This window comes from Nannospalax galili, unplaced genomic scaffold, assembly GCF_000622305.1.
Source record: "Nannospalax galili isolate Female #2095 unplaced genomic scaffold, S.galili_v1.0 scaffold84, whole genome shotgun sequence".
NCBI classification, from domain to species: domain Eukaryota; kingdom Metazoa; phylum Chordata; class Mammalia; order Rodentia; family Spalacidae; genus Nannospalax; species Nannospalax galili.
In genome coordinates this window covers 83928-90553 of record NW_008352272.1, presented here as the reverse complement: position 1 = coordinate 90553, position 6626 = coordinate 83928, and the positions used below count along the sequence as shown (strand labels likewise).

At 41.7% G+C, this 6626-nt stretch overlaps 1 pseudogene; it reads left to right on the top strand.

Annotated features, from left to right (window-relative positions):
- LOC103746932 overlaps positions 1 to 6626 on the top strand; it is a 78332-nt pseudogene that overhangs the window by 67129 nt on the left and 4577 nt on the right.

Genomic DNA, 6626 nt, shown 5'->3' with positions numbered 1-6626 from the left:
TGATTTTTGTTATTTCTTCTTGTCTGCAGGGTTTGGGTTTTGTTTGCTGTTGCTTTTCAAGTGTGTTGAGTTGCAGTGTTAAGTCATTTATTTGTGTTCTTTCCGATTTTTTGATGTAGGCACTTAGAGCTATAAACTTCCCTCTAAGAACGGCTTTCAGCATGTCCCAGATGTTTTTTTAACCCAGCAGTACAATTCCATATTCAATAAAACTAGGAAACACATAAAGTTCCAAACTGTACTCTATGAGGCCTATCTGCTAAATATGGTTAAACCTGACCAAATCAAGTGCTCACATCTAGAGGAGATGAATCTCCACAGATCTCAATCAGCATGCTGCGCTCTCCAAATATAAGTACCACATATGGTGTCTGAAAAACTGGGAGTGTGAGTGGGCTGTAGAACTAGACTGGAGTCCATTGAAATGCCACACAGTGGTGGGAGGTGATGGAGGAACTGTGTAGGCATGTAGAACCAACAAGAAGCAAGACATGGGCACAGGAGAGGAGAGAAGAGAGAAGGAAGGAGGTGGAAGGAAAATAAACACTAAGTCAGAAGATTAAAGCTAGCAAGATACAATATTTGCTGCAGGCTAGGACAGTGCCTTCAAATACACATAAGGAGAGATACTGCCTAAAGAAGGAGGGGAATGCTGACAACACAGAAGGAGCCTGGAGTGCAAGGCTGGGCAGAATGCACTGAGACACAACACCTGATTCTGAATGGCCAGCTGTCCTAGCTCACCCTCCCAGTCTACCCATCAGTCTATCCCCCAGTCCCCAGCTTCTCCAGAAGACATAGATTCTGTCCAAAGATAAAACCTGGAAAACCAATGATTTTCTAACTGGATTTCAGGTCCTCTTCATAGGATGGAGCCCATATCTGACATTTATATCAGGCTTAGGACCCTGAGGCTAAATAGGTCACAGGGCATAGGGGGTCATCTAATATTAGTTTTCTACTAAATAGTTATCATATTAATCTGACTCCTAATCTCTCAATTCTCACCAGAAAAGCTTTATGTAGCAGATGGTGATTATCTCAGAAACCCACAACTGGCTACTATGCAGAGAACAAGAGGCTGCAGAATGCTTATCCCTTAATGGGACACCTGTATCAAACTTCTGTCTCCCAAGGCTCAGGGATCATTGCAGAAGAGGGGGCTGAAAGATTGTAAGAGCCAGAAGTGGTGGATGACCACAAGGAAACAGAGTCTTCCAGGCAGCTGGTCAGTTACTCATATGAATTCACAGCAATGGTGATGGCATGCACAAGTCCTATGCAAGCTCAAACCAAACAAAATTTCAGTGTGGACATGGGGAAGCAGGTAAGAAACCCCAACTCTACCTGAGGAACTATTAGCAATTGATGTGTGCTGTGAGAGGGAGAGACCATCTTTTTCAAGGATGGGACTCTTGGTAGGTGAACAGCCTCCAGTGTATGGACCCACACCGAAGGACATTTGGAGGCACAAATTAGACTTGATAGGCTTTATATATAATGGAGTACGTTAAATTGAGTGGGGAGGGCAATAAGAGGAGATGATCCAAATACAATAAAAATGTATTGTATGAATGAAATGGAGATCTTTTTTAAAGGTTAAAACCTCATTCAATTTTATGTCTTATAGGGTCTATACTGAGTTCAATATTGTATAACTGTATTAATTCAACTGTGAACCTAAAAATTTACAGCCACTTTTGAAAGAGATGTATCTTTGCTCCAGAAATTGTTATTGAGTATGTTAAAACTGTAATGAAATGCTTTTTCTAATCGTGTGGTTATTAAACAAATAATTAAAAAAAGAAAATCACAAAAATTAAAAAAAACGCATTTAAAAAAGAAAACCTGGAAGATAAAACAGAGAACAAATGCAGGACAGGGCCTAGAATGTTATCACTATTCAGGAAAAAAGAATGTGAACATGTCCCTGCAAAATCAGATTAATTAATGAAACTCGAGTAAGAGAAATGATGGCTCCAGGAAGACATATTAAGATAGGAGAAGAGGGGCTAGAGAGATGGCTCAGTGGTTAAGAGCACTGGCTGCTCTTGCAGAAGACCTGAGTTTAAATTCCAGCACCCACATGACGGCTAACAACCATCTGTAACTCCAGTTCCAGGGGATTTGACGCCCTCTTCTGTCCTCCATGGGCATTCCACAACATGGGTACACTTAAACACATGCAGGCATAACACTCATACACATAAAATTTAAAAAAAAATACAAAAAAAAAGTGAAGGTGCAGCCTGGCTGTTACCTGCCCAGCAACCCTGAGGCCAAGGTGCCAGACACTGACTAACAGTCAGGGATACCACGCAGAGTGCGGCAAAAGCCTGGTACCTGGCCCAGTTTAAGGTGAAGTGACGTGGAGTGAGTGAACTTGGAAAAGAAGGGCTGCAGTAAGGCTCAGATGCAGAGGATGAGTGCCTCAGGCAGGAGGCTGATGGCAAGAATATCTGCTGGCAGGCAGCCAACTTCTAAGTGGGGAATGACTGCCAACAGGGCATGTTAGCCCTAGAGATCACTGACCTCTTCAAGAATATCTTCCAGCTGGTTGGCCTGGACCTCCCTTGTTTTTCCTCTAGGTGGTGGCCACTGCCCCTGGGTGCAGAGTGACTGAGTGTATACCTGACTGTACCTCCCAAGACCAGTTGGGCCACCAAACTGACTTCCGCATGGATGACTATTTCCGGTGCCAGTATGGGGATGAGTCTACCCTGGCCTTCCAGCAGGCACTGCTACAATTTTATCCCAAGCTCAGCTGGCTGCCTACAGCCTCCTGCTGTTCCTTCTGCAGATCAAGGATAAGCACAATGGCAACACCAAGCTGTACAAGAAGGGCCACATCATCCACACTGAATTTGGCTTCGTGTTGGAAAGTTCACAGGGTGGTGAGACAGCTTGAGAGGGTGGGTTCTGACCTCCATCAGTATAGGCTCTGATCTCAGCAGACCTCCAGAGAGTGCAGAGTTCTGGCCTCCCTCTGGCAGAGGGCCTGAGAATGCAGGGGACTGCCTGAGAGGCCCCCCCCGCCCCCCGCATCCTGCCTCCATGTGGTGGTGAGCTTCCCCTAATTGTGGCCATACCCATCCCCTTACCTGGGATTACCTGAGGCCCCTCTCAAGGCCCCAGGGCACATGTGGCTTTGGTAGGCTAAGGCCGAGATCCTAGCAGACAGTCTGAGAGGGTGGGTTTCAACCTCCATTGGTGTAGCGGCTCTGATCTCAGCAAACCACCAGAGCATGCTGAGTTCTGGCATCCCTCTGGCCTCCCTCTGGAATAAGGGCTGAGAATGGCAGGAGATTGCCTGAGAGTGCTTGGATCCTGCCTCCACATGGTGAAGGAAGCCTGAGTGTACCTGACTGGAACCTGAATTGGGCTTCTGTGGGTACTCCTGAATAGCTGATCTGAAGCCATCAGTTCCCTCCAAATTAACCTGAGAAATCCTGAACCCTGTACCAACCAGCTTTATATAACCAATAAAGAAAGGGTCTAGTCGCCCAGATAATACAAACAGAAACATACTTCAATTCTCATACCAGAATAATAAACAACAGAAGAAATTCACATGCCAAAATCACAATGAACGAATAATAAATGGAAAGCCAAAACATTATGTCTCCACCAAACTCCACCAATCCTGTAGAAGAGTTCTACAAGGAGAACCCCCTAGAGATAACCCAGAACACTGAATTTAAAAGAACAATCATAAACATGATCAAGGAATTCAATGAATTTAAAGAAAACACAAACAAAGAACTAAAAGAAGATAGGGATAAACTTCTGAATGAATTCACAAAAGAGAAACACTGAAGAAAACTCAGGCAGAAATGAAGAAGGAAGTGCAAAACTCAATAAGCCAACTTGAAACAACAGGGGAAAGCCTCACTGCTAGAATGAATGAAATGGAAAACAGAATATCAACACTGGAAGATAAAGTTGAAGAATTGGACCACTCAAGCTAACATTATGGAAAAATTTTAAACACCCAGGAATGGAATATGCAAGAGTTGCAGGACACCATGAAAAGACCAAATCTATAGATCACAGGAACATTAAGGAGAAGAATCCCAAGATAATGGCATGGACCAGATATTCAACAGAATCATGGAAGAAAATTTCCCAAAATTTAAGAAAGACATGCCCATACAAATACAAGAAGCATATGCAACACCAAACAGACAGGACTAGAAAAGAAACTCTCCATGGCACATCATAGCAAAAACACTTCACGTACAGAACAAAGAGACAATACTGAAAGCTGCAAAAGAAAAACAACAAGTCACATACAAAGGAAAGCCCAACAGAATTACAGCTGACTTGTCAATGCAAACTATGAAAGTCAGAAGAGCCTGGACCAAAGTGTTTCCAGTTCTAATGACAATAGATGTCAGACCAGAATACTTTACTCAGCAAAAATGTCTATTGTACTTGAGGGGGAAAGAAAAATCTTCCATGACACAAATAGCCTGGCTTGACACGAAGAGCCTGAAAGAATACATGTCCACAAAACCAGCCTTTCAAAGAATACTTGAAGCAATACAAAGAACAGAGAAAGTTACAACTATACCCCAGGGGCAATGAAAGAAAATAAACGTATAATTGAGGAAACACAAAACTAGACAGAGAACACAAACATCAATCAAAATATCGGCAACCAATACACATCTTTCAATAACCTTAAATATCAATGGACTGAACTCCCCAGTCAAAAGACACAGGCTAAGTGAATGTATTAAAAAACAAAATTCATCTCTTTGCTGTCTGCAAGAAACCCTTCAAGGACAGGCACTACCTTAAGGCAAAAGGATGGAAAAGACTATTCCAACCAAATGGCACTAAGAAACAAGCAGGGGTTGCAATTCTAATATCTGTCAAAATAGACTTCAAAGTCAAACTAATCAGAAGAGATAAGGAGGGTCATGTCATTCTGATCAAAAGAATGGTTAACCAAGAAGATATTACAATCCTTAACATACATGCACTAAACTCTGGTGCACCCAAATTCATAAAAACAACACTACAGGACTTTAAGACACAGATTAACCCCAACTACGTAATAGTAAGAGACTTCAATACCCCACTGTCTCCATTAGATAGGTCAACTGGACAAAGAATAAACAGAGAGATGTCTGAATTAAATGGACCTAACAGACATCTTTCAAATATTCTACCGAAGCACCAAAGAATACACTTTCTACTCAGCACCTCATGGAACTTTTTCAAAAGTTGGTTACATACTGGGCCATAAAACAAACCTCAACAAATACAAAAGCAGGGCATGGTGGCACACTCCTTCAATCCCAGCACATGGGAGGCAGAGGTAGGAGTATCTTTGTGAGGTCAAGGCCAGCCTGGTCTACATAGTGAGTTCCAGGACAGCTGGGGCTACAGGGAGACCCTGTCTCAAAAAGACAAAAAAAAAAAAATTAGGAAGAGCTCAAATGAATGACCTAACACTGCAACTCAAGACATTGGAAAGGCAAGAACAAATGAAACCCAAACCCAGCAGAAGAGAAGAGAAAACAAAAATCAGAGCAGAAATTAAGGAATAGAAAACAAAGAATCAATGAATCTAAGAGCTTGTTCTTTGAAAAGATAAACCAGATAGACAGATCCTTAGCCCAGTTAACCAAAAGAAAGAAAGAACAAATCCAAATCAACAAAATCAGAGATGAAAGGGGAAACATTACAACAGACATCAAAAAGATCCAGATCATTATAAGGGAATATTTTTTTGTTTGTTTTGTTTTGCGGCCAGGGTCTCCCCGGAGGCCCAGCTGGCCTGGATTTGCTATGGAAACCAGGCTGGCCTCGAACTCACAGAGATTCACCTGCCTCTGTTTCCTGAGTGCTGGGATTAAAGGTGTGTGCCACCACGCACAGCCATAAGGGAATATTTTAAAAATCTATATGCTACCAAATTTGAAAATCTAAAAGAAATGGATGGATATCTGAAATTATGGAACCACCAAAGTTAAACCAGGAAGAGATCAACAATTTAAATGGACCCATAACATATAAGGAAATTGAAACAGTAATACAAAGCCTCCCAACTAAAAAAAGCCCAGGCTCAGATGGATTTACAGCAGAATTCTACCAGACATGTAAAGAAGACCTCTAACTAAATCTACTTATATTATTCAAAATAATAGAAACAGAAGGAGAACTCCCAAATTCCTTCTATGAAGCCAGGATCGCTCTTTTATCCAAACTGGGTAAAGATACAACCAAAAAAGAAAACTATAGACCTATATTGTTAATGAACCATAGATGCATAAATTCTCAACAAAATACTTGCAAACTGCATACAGACACACATGAAAAAGGTGATTCACCATGATCAAGTAGGCTTTATCTCAGAGAAGCACGGCTGGTTCAATATACGCAGGTCAATAAACGTCATTAATCATATACATGGACTCAAAGACAAAAACCACATTTTCATCTCAATAGATACAGAAAAGGCTTTTGACAAAATTCAGTATGCATTTATGTTCAAAGTCCTAGAAGGAATTGGACTGGGGGAACAATACCTCACCATAATTAAAGCTATATACAACAAACCCGCAGCCAATATCATTCTAAATGGAGAAAAACTGGAAGCATTCCCATTAAAATCT